Source organism: Diceros bicornis, chromosome 19 (genome assembly GCF_020826845.1).
Source record: "Diceros bicornis minor isolate mBicDic1 chromosome 19, mDicBic1.mat.cur, whole genome shotgun sequence".
Lineage (NCBI taxonomy): Eukaryota > Metazoa > Chordata > Mammalia > Perissodactyla > Rhinocerotidae > Diceros > Diceros bicornis.
The window spans coordinates 25,804,791-25,820,655 of record NC_080758.1 but is presented as its reverse complement, the minus strand read 5'-3'; the positions used below and the strand labels follow the sequence as shown (position 1 = coordinate 25,820,655).

Here is a 15,865-nt window from a genome sequence, read left to right as displayed (position 1 = left end):
AAGACCCCAACTTCAGAACACAGCCTTTTCCCTTTTTTCTCTTCTTCCATGTTCCCCATTTCTTTAAATCTAGAATATTATTGTATGCCCACACTTAATTTCTTGAAATTTACTACCTTTGTGATGAGAGTAGTCGTGTCTTGAGCTGTTTTTACTGGCAGAGTTCCAGGAGTTGGCACTCAGTCTAATTACTGGAGTGGAACAAACTGGAGGGGTCAGGTTCAGCTGATCCTAGAGGTTCAGCAAGGCATGATGTGTCTAGGATGGCCAGTCTAGTTCAGTACAGGCAAACGTTTGGCTGTGGGCATCCATGATACAGTAGAGGAAAAAGGGCCAGGCACTGATCCAAGCTATTTACATACTTTTTTTTTTTCATTTATCTCATAATTCTGAGGTGATACCCCTCTTTCACAGACGTGGGAACTTAGTTTTAGAGGGTCATTCGGTAGATAGTAACTGACTCATTGAGGGTATAGGGAAACAACTGTTTGCTGTTCCCAAGTAGGGGAGAATGGTAGAAGAGACAGACAAGTAAACAGAATGATCAAAGCTCTAAGAGGATACATGAGAGCAGTTACGTAACAATGCCTCACGATACAGTTAAGGCAGCAGAGCCAAGGCTCAAATCCAAGTCTGTTGTCATGCTGTTGTTTTTTTTTTCCCCCCAAAGCCCCAGTAGATAGTTGTATGTCATAGTTGCACATCCTTCTAGTTGCTGTGTGTGGGACGCCGCCTCAGCATGGCCAGACAAGCGGTGTGTCGGTGCGCGCCCGGGATCCGAATCCCAGGCTGCCAGTAGCGGAGCGTGCTCACTTAACTGCCGCGCCACGGGGCCGGCCCCTACTGTTTCTATTATACCATGCTGCCTCCCCTGCAGTAGGTTGGGGAGAGGGGCAAACTCAAGTGCCAGTCCAGGCTGGCAGGCAGTCTCTGGAGAATGGCCACTGGTGGGGAGGCCTGGCCTTGGGTTCAGAGCTGGGCTTTAGTCTTAGGAGGGCCTGAGGTGTCAGGTAGGTGACTAAGGCAGGGGCTCTCACATGGACCTGGGCCTGTTTATAGAATAGAGCACATGATTTTTTGCCATCTAGAAGGTGAAGGCTGGTGTTCAGCACTGGCAAAATCTGGGAATGCCACAAGGAGCACCACAGTCAACTCTGGTACAGAACAGGGAGGAAGGGTTGATATCCAGCCCTTGTAGGTAGGGGATGAGAATTAGAGCTAAGGCTATTTTAAATATTTTCTGCCTGGAGTCAGAATTAGTTTGAGGACTGGATTTGAGTTGCTGAATCTCACCTGACCTGATAGAGCTAGGAGAGACAGAGGGAAGAGAAGAGGTTTTAGAGGCTGACAGGAGCCAGTCTTCAGGTTAAAAAAATAAGCCATGTTAGATTCTACAAATTATTCCGTCTTAAAAACTTGAACCATTTTATTCTCTGCACAGCTTTTGCAAATGCTGGCTTTTTCCAGAGACTGTCTTCTTTTTTCTCTGACCATGGCTAGGCAGACAGGCCATGGCTAGCTCTGGGCCCTAGCATCCTTCAGTCCTGCTGCTTCACCTTGAGTCCTTTCAGGTTAAGCCCCCGATAGTGCTAGATTCAATTTCTTCGTCTTTGTAATACGGGGATTGGACTAGTGGACTGATGTCCTAGTGTTCTATACTCAGGAGCTCCTTTATCTACCAGACCTGAAGTTCACTCTTAAGGCTATCTCTGGACCCCAACCTTGGTATCTACAGTCCTCACATAACTGAGCAGAATCTGAACTAAAATTCACAGATTCTTGTTTTGCCTGACCATCTACTTCTGATTTTAATTTTTGGGTAAAATTGGCATTATCTCTCAGATCCTGGTCTTCAACCGCAGAACTGGGGTTCTTGGGCTGAGTCCACATCTGCAGACATTGCCATTGCTTTTAAAATACGTATTCAAAAGCCAATATGTGAACTTGAAACTGTTTTAACAGTTCCAGGCTCCACATTTAGGACACCTCCAAAGTCAATCTGTACTGTAGGAAGTCTAGATGTTGTGGGAAGTGCACTGATTGGGTGTAAGGAGACTGATTCTGGCCCTGCTACTGACTTCCTTCTGTGACTTGGGACAGATCCTCTCCCACTATGGTCTGACCTCCCCGTCTGTAAAATGGTAGAGCCTCTTCCAGCTCTGATCTCATCAGGGACAGAAAGCTATCTTCTGCACTTTTCAGTTGCAGAGCAGTCTGGCCTGAGCTTTGGTGTGTTGGTTACAGATTATAAAGCCTTAGATTCTTGCTTCCTACTTAGAAGGGGGAAGGGCAACCATCCAACTGTCTCATTAGCATGGAGAAAAGAAAACAGTAATTACTTGTGCCTCCCTTGATGATTTCTGCAGGCTTGGTTCTTCTAGGGAAGGAGGAGGGGGAAATTGGAGACAGCTTCAGCTGAGGAAGGAGAAATGCTGTTAGCTGCCCAGAAAATGCAGAGGCAAGAATGATTGTCTTGCGTGTCTGTTATATTCTCTGGACATTCCTCCAGGCAGCCTAGAGACTGCCTGGATTGAGTTTCATCCTTTATGGCTTGCATTATGTTCTCATACATGGACATGGATTGGGCTCAAGAGCCCTAATGTTACCTGTCATTAAGAAACCAGCTGTCCTCCGGGGCCTCCTTTTGTGATATACTAGCCATCTGACCCCTGTCTTTGTTAGGGAGTAGAGGAGGGTTTTACTGAGCCATTTTGTCACCTGGCTGCATTTTTATTACGTTGTGAGGTCATCTTTTTAACCCCTATGGCAACACAGCTAGTTGGTTTATTATGCCAGGGCATAGGCAACCACACAGTAGAGCCAGTCAAGGTCTGATATCCTTGTGAGAGGGAGGAGTCTGGTAGAATTGCAAGACCATGGGGTTTGGACAAGGCTGGGAAAAGCAGGCCTCACAAGGGTTGAGGCAGTTAGAGTTTTGAGGCTAAGAGGTTAGGGGGCAGCTAGAACAGAACTAACAAATAGATTGGCAAGTGTGGCTTTTGGGACCAGGGCTATTTGCTCTGTGGCCAATCTTGTACTCCCTGTGGGATGTGGGCAGTTGTGCACTCTCAAGTGCTGATTGTAGCACAAGTGGGTCTGAGGCCACCTGCAGGTGAGCCCTGCCTGATTGAGCCTGGAGTGGTTATGCTATGATTATCTCCTGAAGCTGCTCACTCTTTCTTTGAGAACCCAGCTTCCATTTTCCTTCCCCTCTCCTGAGGACCATATCACTTCAGTAACACCTCTTTCAATCAGTTTTCCTGCAGGCCGTGGAGATTGCTGTACTCTAAACAGCAAGAGTTCTGTAGGGACATGCTATTAAAAAAAAATTTGTTTAACAAATGTGGGAGATGATTTCTTCTGTCAAAAATCTTTCCTTAGCCCCCTGAAGCACTCCCTTTCTCTTGTCTCATGCCTTTTGCTTGGTTCCCCACCCTACCAAAAGCCTTTGATCAAAGTCAAGGCCCCAGTTTTTCCCAAAATTTTCTCATAATTCACTTCCTGGCTCCTTTCCCCTAGTTGCCAGCTGTAAAGTCCCAGTTTCCTTATATTCCTGTAGAACCTTTTCCCTATTATTTTTTTGATGGAATGCTCCAAAATAATAGCCTGGTCAGGAGGAGTGCTTCTTCTCAGACTAACTTGTAGTCATCTGGGCCACAGTAATGGGCTTCCCAGAAATAGAGATAATATGCATGCCCAGGGCATAGTACATGGTGATTCTTGCAAAGGTGTTCATAGCATTGTATTCCCTCCTAGTATAAGGTGTTTTGATCAAGTATTTGAGTTCAGCCCAGGTACCTCTTACAGCTTCTTGCTGCTTTGTTACAGTCTTAGAACATCTTGTCCTTTGGGGTGTGTCCGTCCAGTTTGGCACAAACCTGTCTCCTCTCTTACTGCAACAACAGGCTGAGAGCCCCTTGGGAGGGCTTGGTGAATCAAGTCCTACAACTCTGGAACCTGATGGTGCACTTGCATTCCACCCCTGTCCATCTTTTCCTCAGGCATGCAGAACCAACAGTTGCTTCATTAAGTACAAAATGGGAGAATTTGGTCCATTTCCTAAAACTTTATTATTAATGCCTACTTTGATATGTGAGGGTCTCCTTACTTTTGAGCACGAGAAAGTGCAAAGTATGTAGTAGAAAGAACACAGACCAGGGTTCCAGGAAGTTCTATTTCCCAGCTGTATGGTTGTAGACAAGTTACTTTACTTCTCTGAGGCTCGGTTTCGTCTTGTAAGATAGGGTTATTAGGAATAAGGTTATTAGGTTATTAGGAATAAATGAGAATAATTAAGGCTTTCGGCATTAATTATGGGAATGGTACATAGTAGATAATAGGGAAATGTACATTTCTTTCCTTTCTCCTAGGCCTTTTTATTGCTTTTGATTCATCCTTTTGTGGTACTTAAATGGAATAAAAATATGTATCATCGAGTCACTTACACCAGGCCCCAAGCTCTGAGGGCTTTCCCATGCTGTCTCATTTATTTCTCCCAATAACACATTTATGAGGCCGGAACCCTTTTTTAACAAAGAAAACTGAGGCACAGACGGTAAGTACCTTGCCTAAGGTCACGAAGCTGGTAAGAGACAGAGCTGGGATTCAGACTGAGGTGTCTGCTTTGAGAGCCTGAGCGTTCACTACTAAATTGGTCATTACTACTTTTCTTTTTCTTTCCCTGAGCAGTATGTGACTTCTGGTGGTTCTTTTTTTTTTTTTTTTTTTTAATTTTATTTATTTATTTTTCCCCCAAAGCCCCAGTAGATAGTTGTATGTCATAGCTGCACATCCTTCTAGTTGCTGTATGTGGGACATGGCCTCAGCATGGCCGGACAAGCGGTGCGTCGGTGCGCGCCGAGATGCGAACTCGGGCCACCGGTAGCGGAGTGCGCGCACTTAACTGCTAAGCCACGGGGCCGGCCCCGGTGGTTCTTATTTTCTCTCCACTTGGAACTGTTGGGATTTGCATGCCTGTAGTTCTTGTGCTTTTTCAGTCTCAGTTGGTGCCTGACTGTCTTTTGGTGGAGATAGACAGTGACGCTATGTCTGTCACAGCTCTTCCTAATTCTTTTACTCAGAGCAGATCCCTTCAACTGAAAGGTGGTACAGCCTTCTTTTTTTTTTTTTTTATATATAATTTCATTTATTTATTTTTCCACCAAAGCCCCAGTAGATACTTGTATGTCATAGCTGCACATCCTTCTAGTTGCTGTATGTGGGACGTGGCCTCAGCATGGCTGGAGAAGGGGTGCATCGGTGTGCGCCCAGGATTCGAACGCGCACTGGAGCGCGTGCACTTAACCGCTAAGCCACAGGGCCGGCCCCCTCTTTTTTTTTTTTTTTTTTAAAGAGATCGTCCCCTCATTCCTTCTTTACCATTCATGTCAAACCAAATAGATTCAAGCAGTTAAACTGTTTTTGTCAATCTTATTTGATTCATCAGAAGATCCTTCAGAAGAACACGTCACCCTCAATTTACAGATATAGAAACTAAGGTCCAGGAAAGTGAAATGACTTGTCCAAGGTCACATGGTGAATTAGAGGTGGAGCTGGAACTGGCCTTTAGGTTTTCTGACTCTCAGCCCAGTGTTCTCTACTAATTTAGTAAGAAGGAAAGGTATGTGTGTATAATATGCAGATCAGACTTAAAGAAGTTTGAGCTGTATTAGGACCCAGGATCTAGACAGTTCTGAAGGGACCTTGCCTCCTCTATCCACATCTTCACCCCAGTTTATTAGCACACATTTGAGGAATTCATCAGCCAGATAGAAACACTTTCCTCTTAGGGTTCAACAAAGCTTTCATGACAGGGAGTTGTGGGGAATGGTCCAGGGGATGTCAGTATCCCCTTTTCCATAAGGAAAGTTAGACTCCGAGGGCTTATTATCCTGGAGTAACTTGTAGAAGGAGCAGAGGAATAGCAGAAGAACCTGCGTGTCTTTGACCACTGCAGGCTTCAGCCTAAACCAGGCGAGAGTTGGGCTAGGGTAGGACAGCAGTGACAAATGAAGATGAGAACCCTGAGGAGCTTCACTATCTATACCTCCTGCTGACAGATTTAGTCTGGGGTTTGGACAAGTAAGTTCCCTTCATTTAAAATTTATGAAGAGGAATTCGCACTGCTGCTCTTAAAAATAATCCTTGGTTCTGGAACCAGAAGGAAAAAAAAAAACCTTTTCCAAAGTCTTGGCCTCAGACATTTCAGTCTTGCCCAGGCATCCCCTTCCTTTTTGTCTCCCTCTTTAGCTTCTCTCCTTTCACCCCTTTCCTCTTCCTCTCTTTTCTCTATTAACTGCCCAAGTTCCCTTTTTATCCTTTTCTCTCCTCACATGTCCCCTAACTCCTGAAAACAAGAAAGGAAAAGGGTAGGTACCTTTAGCCAACAGATTAGTAGATAGTTGATATCATAGATACTGAGGCTGAGAGTCAGAACATGGAGCTTGAGATTTTGGACCTTACTTCTAGACCTCAGAACAGAGTTGATGGGGCAGGTGTTTAGTCATCCATTTATTCACTCACATGTTCCCCAAATACTTAGTGTCTCCTACCTGCCAGACTCTGTGTCAGATACTTGGGCTATTCCAGTTAATAAGACATGAAACCTGCCATAAGATCACAGTCTTATGGGGAAGACAGAGCAGCAGTAAACCTCCTCTCCCTGCCCCCTCATTCAAATCATTGGATTTTGTGGTAGAAAGAACTTGAGAGTTTATCTGGTTCTCCTTTCATGTTGCTATATATGAAGTAAGGCAGACCATGAAGTAAGCAAGCACACACATAGGCTTTGGAGTAAAGTAAAGTAGACCTAGGTTCAAATCCCAGCTCTGCTACTTACTAGCTGTTTGACCTTGAGTGGCACACACAGCCTCACGCATCTTCAGTTACCTTGGCTATGAAATGGGCATGCCATCACCTGCTTCACAGGGTATTACGAGGGTTAACAGCATAACACCTAGCCCAGTGTCTGGTGCAGAGTAGCCTGTCTTTCTGTCACTCTACGTCAAGGGGTGGCTTAAGTTGTGCTCCTTCTGTGAAGCTTCTGAGGCCACCTGTGGTCAGACTGATTTCTTTCTCCTCTTTTACAATACATAGCGCTCTTTGAACGGTTAGATCCTGCCTAATGGCAGAAAATTGACACAGTCCTATTCTGGGCTGCAAGGAGCCTAAGGATAAGGACTGCTCTCATTCATACCTGCATCGTCTCTAACTCCTAACCCAGAGCTGTAACCATGGCCAGCTAGGCCCAAGAAAGATTTTTTGATTGATTGGATAGAAGGCTTCTATATATATGTAGTGTTTTGCTGCTGACAGAAAGAGCTGTTAAAGACCTGGCTGGAAGTCTCTCATCCTAACTCTTCCCCTTTCCTCTCCTGTCACATTGATTCTCACAAGATCCCTGTATTGTAGGCAGGATGGAAATTGTATCCCCATTTTGTAGCTGAGGAATCCGAGGCTCAGATAGAATCCAGGTCTCTTGTTAGGAAATGGATCCAGAGTAAGATAAGAGTAGCAGGAATGAACAGAAATGTTAGCTGACTAGGTCTCCGTTCTCTGGAAGCATTAGGAATCTTTACGAGGAAGACGGAACAGTCCAGAACCGGCTGTAGTCTCTGCCAGAGGTGTTTCAAGAACATGACAGAGAGAGTGATGAGAAAGGGTTTGGAATAACTTCATAGATTTGCTAGGCTTTGAAGATTAAGAAGAATTTGAATACGTACAAATGAAGACAAGCGTTCCAGGTGAGAGAGCAGCATGGACAAAAGTATGGAGCTGGAAAGCCCACGATAGAGGTAAGGCAGGCAGATCATGGCATAGCTAGAGAGTGAGGCTGAGGTGGTTGGGAGCCATGACATTTTATGGAGCAGGGGAGTGGCATTAGGAACATTAGTCTGGCAGTGTGGGCCCAATGGATTGAGCAGGATAGGTCGGGGGAGACTCATGAAAGAGAGACCAGGGAAGAAGCTATTATAACGGTCTGTCCTTGTAATGTCAATAATTTTTAAGAAATATTCCAGCAGTGCAGGCAAGAGATAATGAGATCCTGAACCAAGAGGAGGTTGACACAGTAGGGAATAAAGAACAGTTTGGATGTAGAGCTCTTAGAGTGAAACAACCCACGAGGACTTGGCAGTTGTGGGAATGAGGGAGGGAGGGGTCAGAGAGCATGAACATTTGGAGTCTAAATACTTGGGAGAATAGTGTATACTGTTTGCTGAACCATAGAGGCTGCGAAATAGGAGATGAGTTCAGTTTGTTGACATGTTGAATGGGAGGTGCTGATAGTCCATTCCCCTTACCACCCACCCCCTAGTGCCTCTGCCTTTGTCCTTTGACCCGGGCCTGTAGAGATCCCTCAGTTCCATGTGTTCACTGCTTTGTTCCAGGCCTGAAGGCCCCACCCCCACCCCCATTCTCCACCCATGTCTTAGAGCAACTGTCATTTGGTCTCTGAAATAAGATTGTGCATGTAAGGTGCTTAGCACTGGTATCTAGTTTATTTCAAAGTGTTCATTAAACGTTAGTTGCCATTAAATGGCTGTTGTGGTTACCATCGTTGTTTTGTCATGACAGTAGCTAGAGATTAGAGAAGGCTCTGAAACCACTTGGCTCAGCAGTCGTTCAACGAGTATTCAGTAAAATGCCTGGACTGCAAGTAAATGGAGAGGATCTCAGGCTTGGGTGTAAATGGGGGCTCTGAGCCATGTCAGCTAGGACTAGAGAACATGTTTCTTTTTTCTTCTGTTTTTGAGAAGTGGTATAGTATGTGGTTAAGAAGACATGCCCTGGAGGTTGGACTCCCTGGGTTCAAGTCCAAGTTCTACCATCTATTAGATATGTGACTTGGGTAAATTTACTTAACTTTTGTGCCTGTTTCCTCATTAGTAAAATGGGGACTAGAACAACACGCCAGTCCTTATGAGATTGTTGTAAAGATTAAATGAGTTAATACAAATAAAGGATTTACAACTGCCTGGCATGTGCTACTATTCTCCTTACCCCAGAGGCACCTCTATCCCCCAGTCTAGGTAATAAATAGGAGTTTCTTTGTTCTTCAGCTGTCCCCGCCCAACAGAGGAGAGGGTGAGCAGAGAAACCTGAAACCAATCTCAGAGTGCTTGAAAGTTTGTCCCAGCTGGGTTCTAGGTTATTTAAGCCTGGAGGAACCTGGCCCAGGAGTGAGACAGAGTTAGAGTTGTCCGGAAGACCCGGGTTCCCTTCCCAGTTCTGCCACTAATTTACTTTGGTCTTAGGCAAGTCACCTAACCTCTGAACCTTAGTTTTCTCATATGTAAAATAGAGAGTATAATTAATTCCTCCACGTATATCTAGTATCTTATTCTTCCCGGCACTACATTCTAGCTATGTTGACTTGTTCCTTAAGCATAACAAGCTTATTCTTTTTTTTTTTTTTTTGTGAGGAGGATCAGCCCTGAGCTAACATCCAATGCCAATCCTCCCTTTTTTTTTGCTAAGGAAGACTGGCCCTGGGCTAACATCCACGCCCATCCTCCTCTACTTTATATGGGACACTGCCACAGCATGGCTTAACAAGCGGTGCGTCGGTGCGCACCCGGGATCCGGACCGGTGAACCCTGGGCCGCGGCAGCGGAGCGAGCGCACTTAACCGCTTGTGCCACCGGGCAGGCCCCAACAAGCTTATTCTTGCCTCAAGGCCTTTGTACTTGCCATTCCTCCTCTCTGAAACACTCTTCCCTCAAATCTTTGCAGATCTTACCCTTCACTTCATTCACGTCTTTGTCCAGCAGTCACCCCTTGGAGAAGCCTTCCTTGACCATTTTATGTAAAGTAGATCTCATTCTCACTCCTTGTCATTTTTTCTTCCCTTACTCTGCTTTGTTTGTCTTTATAGCACTTAACATGACATGACATTATATATTTAATTATTAGCCTGTCTTTTGCTGGGATGCAAGACATGTGAAAATAGGAACTTTGAATGCCTGCACTGATCTAAGTTCCTGCCTGTTCTGAGCAGGACCCTGACTGATTTCTGTCTCTCTTATAGGTGAGCCCTGTTCCCAGAGGTGCTGACCCTGTAACCCAAAAGAGAAAATCGCTGGCTGAGCTCAGCCTTGGTACTGGTGAGTAAGGGTACCTGGGAAAACTGGAGAAGCTTGGGCCAAGATACAGGGTAACTAGTTTGGGGCGTATTTTTACCCTTAATATAGAAAATTTACAGGTGATTACTCTCCTACTCCATGTCTAAGAGGTTGGCATAGGCAGCGTCCTGTACTGGGAAGAAATGGTCTGGGATCATTTGTGCCATGAATAAGACAAAGGAGGCTCAGTTCCTTCTGGCTTTTGCCAGCTGCTTTCTGTTGGGGAGTATCCTGGACCTGGCAGCTAAACCCATCCTCCCACAAGCTCTCTTAAAATATCTCATAGTCCTTAGAGGCTTTTCTGATTTCCATGTTGACTGTGACCTACCAAGCCCATATGTCAGCTTCAGACAATCCTGGAGTTTTAGCAGTCCTGCAAAATGTCGTCGTGAACGGTGGTGAGGATGGAGTGATAGAGTGAGGCTGTGTGAAGGGGAGGTCGGGAATCTTAGAGGGAAGACAGCAGATAGTGAGACGGGAAGAGAAATCAACACATTAAGAACCAATTGTGTTATGGATCACATTTAATCTAGACAAAACCCCATTTTATAGTTGAGGGAATTGAAGCTAAGGAAGCTGAAATAATTTGCCCAGGATTCACACCTGGGAATCCATAAAGCTGATGTTAGAACCTAGGTCAGTCTAAGTGTAAATACCATTGTTCTTCCTGACTTGGCAGGCTTTCCTTGGACTGCTAATCTCCCTGGGATCTTGATTTTTCTTAGAAAATTTATGAAGACAGACCTCCTTAGGGATTCAGGAGGGAGGTCCAATTATTTGAGGGACCCAGCAGGGCCGGCAGAAGTTGGGGGTCCCTTCTGAGCAATGGCATTTCTAGTGAGGGGGCCGGGAGACTGAAAGATAGGAAGAAACTTCAAGCAGGCAGAGGCCCAGGCTAAGTATGACTGGAAGGAGTAGAAAACGACTGTAATGCATAAGATCCCATAAACACTTTGGCCAGCACAGTTAGGGACCTGGAGAGCTGGGTTGGAGTTGGGAAACCTCGATTTTTATTTTCTCTCTCAACATTTGCCTTTGGATAATCTCCATTTCCCTATTTGTAAAATTAGAGTGCCTCCCTGCACCCTCACGTCTATTGTGTGTACACCAATCATGGAGGATGTAGGGAATCAAATGAGAAATGCAAGTTGGAAAGCTTTGTGAATTGTAAAGCAGCATGACTGAAATGAGAGAAAGTGAGAAGGAAGCATTATAAGTATCCCTGGCATCTCAGTCCCTGACCTGTGTGCCAGCCTCCTCCCCAAGGTGTAGAAGGGAGGGTTTTCCTTTGGTGCTGTAAATCTTTCCCAGTGCCCTCTCCTCTCCTTCTTCTGCAGGCCCTACCTGATGCTCAGTCTTTCCACAAGGGAAAGGATTCCAGGGCACAGACACAAAGCCAGGCAGCACTGGCAGCCATAATTTGCAGCGTAGGGGCTACAGAGTGCAGGTTCAAATGCACTCATGCAGCCTGATTCCAAGGCCACTGCCAGCACAGATATTAAAGCAGTTTTCAAGAGCTCGTCCCCGGCATGTGTCTGCATTCACTGACTAGCTCCACTGAGATGTTGTCTTGTTCCCTACTGTCATTTCAGAAGAGGAAGGCTATTCTTGTTTTGGTCCTAGGTTCCCTGCTCACCCCCAACCCCACCCTTCAACTGCTAGTGAAAAAAGGCACTTATGCTGTAGCCTCATATCTTATCAGAGGCCATGGTCGTTCTGGTTTTCCCACCATCTTTCTCTTCTCCTTGGCCAGTGAAATTGGCCATTCTCTTCACACTTTGTAACAATGGATGTTGTGTTCTTCCCCCTAGCTGCCTGAGGGTGCACAGAGGAGTCTATCCCCCAGCTGATGCTCTTGGAATCCACATTGGCTAGCATTCCCTCTTATTCTGAATCTCCAGGCTTTTGCTGCTACCTCTTTTTGTCTGGTTATTCTAAAGTTCTGTAGCTTCTAGCCTTTCACCTAAATGGCCTAGGCGCTAAGCTTGGATCTTATTCTTGTAACAACTGTCCTGTGAAGAAGTTCCACTATTGACTATTTTTAAATATGAATGATTCCACGTAAAAAAGTGTATAATATACTGACATCCATATAGTAGCTAATTTATCTAACATCCTCAATTTTCTAGAGCCTGACTGAAAAACAAGAAGGAAGCAAAGCGTTGTCATCCTTAAGCCCTTACACAGTGCTAATTTATTCCTATTTTTACGTGTTGTAACAGTTTAGCAATCTGGTTTCTAAACTTCAGTAAGATTAAAAGCAGCTTATAAAAAAGGGGGAGGAGCTGCTGTATTAACAGCAGCTAGAGGTGAGAGCTGAAAGCTGACAGTAAGGGAGGGGTGAAAAGAAAGATAAGAAAGAGAAGTTAAGGGCTGGCCCCGTGGCTTAGCGGTTAAGTGCGCGCGCTCTGCTGCTGGCATCCAGGTTCGGATCCCGGGCGTGCACCGACGCATTGCTTCTCCGGCCATGCTGAGGCTGCGTCCCACATACAGCAACTAGAAGGATGTGCAACTATGACATATAACTATCTACTGGGGCTTTGGGGGGAAAAATAAATAAATAAAGTTAAAAAAAAAAAAAAGAAAAGTTAAAATGCACGTGGAGGCCGTTTACTCTAGGGGCAATAACCCTACAGAAATGTGCTTCAATGAGGTGGGACTAGGTAATTTTTAAGGTAGTTCTAGGTTTCTCTTAAAGGCCAGATGTATCAGAAAATGTTAAATTAATTATGTTTAGTGTCTGTTATCAGGTGCTATACTGAATGCTCTATATAAATTGATTTCATTTTCATAGCAGCTTGGGAGGTAGGTGGTGATATTCTCATTTTATAAATTACTGAGATTTGGAGAGGGACACACAGGCAGTAATTGGAAGAGCTAAGCTTAGAACCTTGGAGAATCTGGCTCCAGAGAACCAGGTTTTTTCTATTATCCTACATTGATTCTTTCTCTTTGACTTAAAACCCTGGTCCTTCTCAGCCTCTTGGGCCAGTGGTTCCCCCTCTCTCCCCTTTTATTCCTTCTCCTCTATATAATTTTCTTTTTGAACATTCATTCATTCAGTGAGTATTGAGTGTCTACTATGTGCCAGGCACAGTTTTAAGTGTTTGAAATGTAGCAGTGAAGAAAATAGTTTTCTTTCTTGTCATTTAAATTCTAGTGGAGGAAAACAGATAAACAAATGTATACATATGGACCTTGGGAAAGCATTTAATATCTCTGGGCCTCAGTTTCCTCAGCTCTAAAAAGAGGAAATGAGGGGCCGGGCCTGGTGGCGTAGTGGTTAAGTTTGCACACTCTGCTTCGGTGCCCTGGGGTTCATGAGTTCAGATCCTGGGCGCGGACCAACGCACCACTTGTCAAGCCATGCTGTGGCAGCATCCCATATAAAATAGAGGAAGATGGGTGTGGGTATTAGCCCAGGGCCAATCTTCCTCAGCAAAAAGAGGAGGATTGGCAACTGATGTTAGCTCAGGGCTAATCTTCCTCACACACAAAAAAAGAGGAAATGAGGTAGAAAGTTGATCTATAATTGCTGATGTCCCTTCCAGTTCTGTGCCTCCAAGACATGTTGATCTGTGGTTCAAAGGCATCAAAGAATCAAGAGGGAAGAAAAAAGGAGGGGACCAAAGGAGAAGCCTCAGCTTCAGTCCTGCTTTAAGGCCGCAACAGGGATAGTTACAAAGGAAGAGCTATTATCTGCAATGAGAAGGTGTTGGAAGTGTCTGGTTGTCTGCTGCAGGGGCAGTGACCTGCCTGTCACCCAGCATTTGGAAAAGAAATATCAAGGAGAAGATCAGAATGGCCTGGAAGGTTGGAGACTGAGTAGATAGTAAGTATGAGAGAGAGACTATGAGGTATAAGACCCAGTTTATGTTCTATTACCACTTTCTGGGTGTTTCCAGTCAAGCTATTTCTCTTTTTGCAGCCTCCATATTCCCATCTGTAAAATGAATTAGTCAAGTGATGTATTCTCCCAGGGCCTCTTCGGGGCTTTCTAAAATTTCATTATCCACTGTCTTCTGGCTCTCAAGTTGTGTTTATACCCCGGCTTTTGCCCTTGATGTTGAGGATTTCATTTATATGAGAAGGCTTCTTAACTAGCAAGGCTTTGTCTAGCCAAAGAGTATTTAGAGTGCTCTTGAAACCATAATTTCAGGTCACTAAGAATCATAAATTTTCAGGTTCAGAAATGCCTTGGTCTGCCTGGTCCAACCCCCTCATTTAACACTGAGAGGTAATACAGCAGAGTAGAAAGACTACGGGCCTTGAGGCAGACCTTGAATTCAAATTCCTGCCAGTACTAGCTTAATCTCTCTGAGCCGTAGTATCATCATCTGAAAATGAGGCTAGTGATAACAGAGTAGGCATATGGAGAATTATTACTACTTGGAGGAGGAAAGAAAAAACTGAGGCCTGAGAGATGAAGTCACCTGCTCAGGGTCGAGCTCAGACGAGAACCTAGGTGTCTTGTGTCTCAGTCCAGGGTTTGCTTTTCATCTGGAGCCAAGGTCAGTTGTACCCATATGTATGCAGTAGCAAAGATTGGTACTGAAAGCATGTCAGCTTTCTTAACAGCTCCGCCAACAGCCTTCTCAATTCCCCTGTGGCGTGTGTCAATAACACAGCCCGTACTTGTTTTAGAAACAAGCGCTTCATAAGCACTCCTGTTTGATTTGCTTTGGCTGGTACAGGATCCAGATGCTCTTAGAATAGAACAACACTCTCTCCAAATCAGCCCATTCCCATTCTGAGCCACTTGCAGCTCTACTGGGCTGCTGGCTGGGGTTTGTCCCCAAGTCCTCCCTACCTGCCATGTGAATCACATTCAGTTGTCTCTTGCTATTTGCCCTTTCCCTCTTGATGGAAGTAACATTTATTGAGTGCCTACTATGTGGCAGGTGTTGTGATAGGTACTTTAAATTGATTATCTCCCTTAATCTTTGTAACTCATTAAGTTATTAATAGCTCCAGAGGGAAAAGCTGAGGCTCAGTGAAGTAAATGAATTTGTCTGAGGTCACAAAGCTAGTCTGTGAAAGAGCTGGGGTTTGAACTCAGGTCCTCCTGACCCCATAGACCCCATGCACTTAGTATAATAAGCTCTTTCCTGAGTACCATACTGCTTCTCTGGCCTCAGCCTTTCCAGGAAGGTAGAGTGTTAGGAGCGCCCAGGAAGGGGCATTCAGTGGTTTTAGTATAATGAGAATGTCTTCCATGCCTTCAGTGCATTTTCCCATGAGTTTCTGCTCTGCCCTGCCTCAAACCAGCTTCTCCAGGACCCAAGTGTGTGGCCCAGAGATCCAAGCATTAAGCGAGAGGCCAGGTTTCCATTTTCAACGTGGGATACCAAGTCCTTAGTGAAAAGTGTACTTGTCATTTTCAAAGTTGAATGAGGGCAATATTTCAAGCAATAAGCCCTGACTTCTATGCCCAACTCTGAAATGCAGGGAAGTAAGACAAAGGGTCTATACATCTCCAGCTTGGTGAGACCTGGCAGGAGAAGAGACATACATGTCAAAGATTGAGGAATAAGATTGTTCTAATAGGTCCTCAAATCTGTACTCGTTTTTCAGTTTACGAAGCACTTTACTTGCAGAGATCATACTGTGAGGAAACTGAAGGCATTTGCCTCTCTGTGGCAGAGCCAGAGGCTAGAGTCCCAATCCTTAGTCTTGATGAGGCCGGTGAGTCTAAGCCCTCCCTGAAAGGGTTCTGTCCCTGGCCTTGGGCCCCGCCCAATCTT

The 15,865-nt window shown here is 45.0% G+C and overlaps 1 protein-coding gene across 6 annotated transcripts in view; it reads left to right on the top strand.

The window, feature by feature from the left end:
* Positions 1 to 15,865, top strand: part of RALY (RALY heterogeneous nuclear ribonucleoprotein) — a 78,299-nt gene that overhangs the window by 24,222 nt on the left and 38,212 nt on the right. For 5 of the 6 annotated variants that reach the window (XM_058562890.1, XM_058562886.1, XM_058562887.1 and 2 more), the window contains one exon: positions 10,028 to 10,103. The exons of the other annotated variant lie outside the window; for it this stretch is intronic. The gene's annotated coding sequence lies outside the window, so the exon portion shown is untranslated. The remainder of the gene's footprint in view (positions 1 to 10,027; positions 10,104 to 15,865) is intronic. 6 annotated transcript variants of the gene reach the window in all.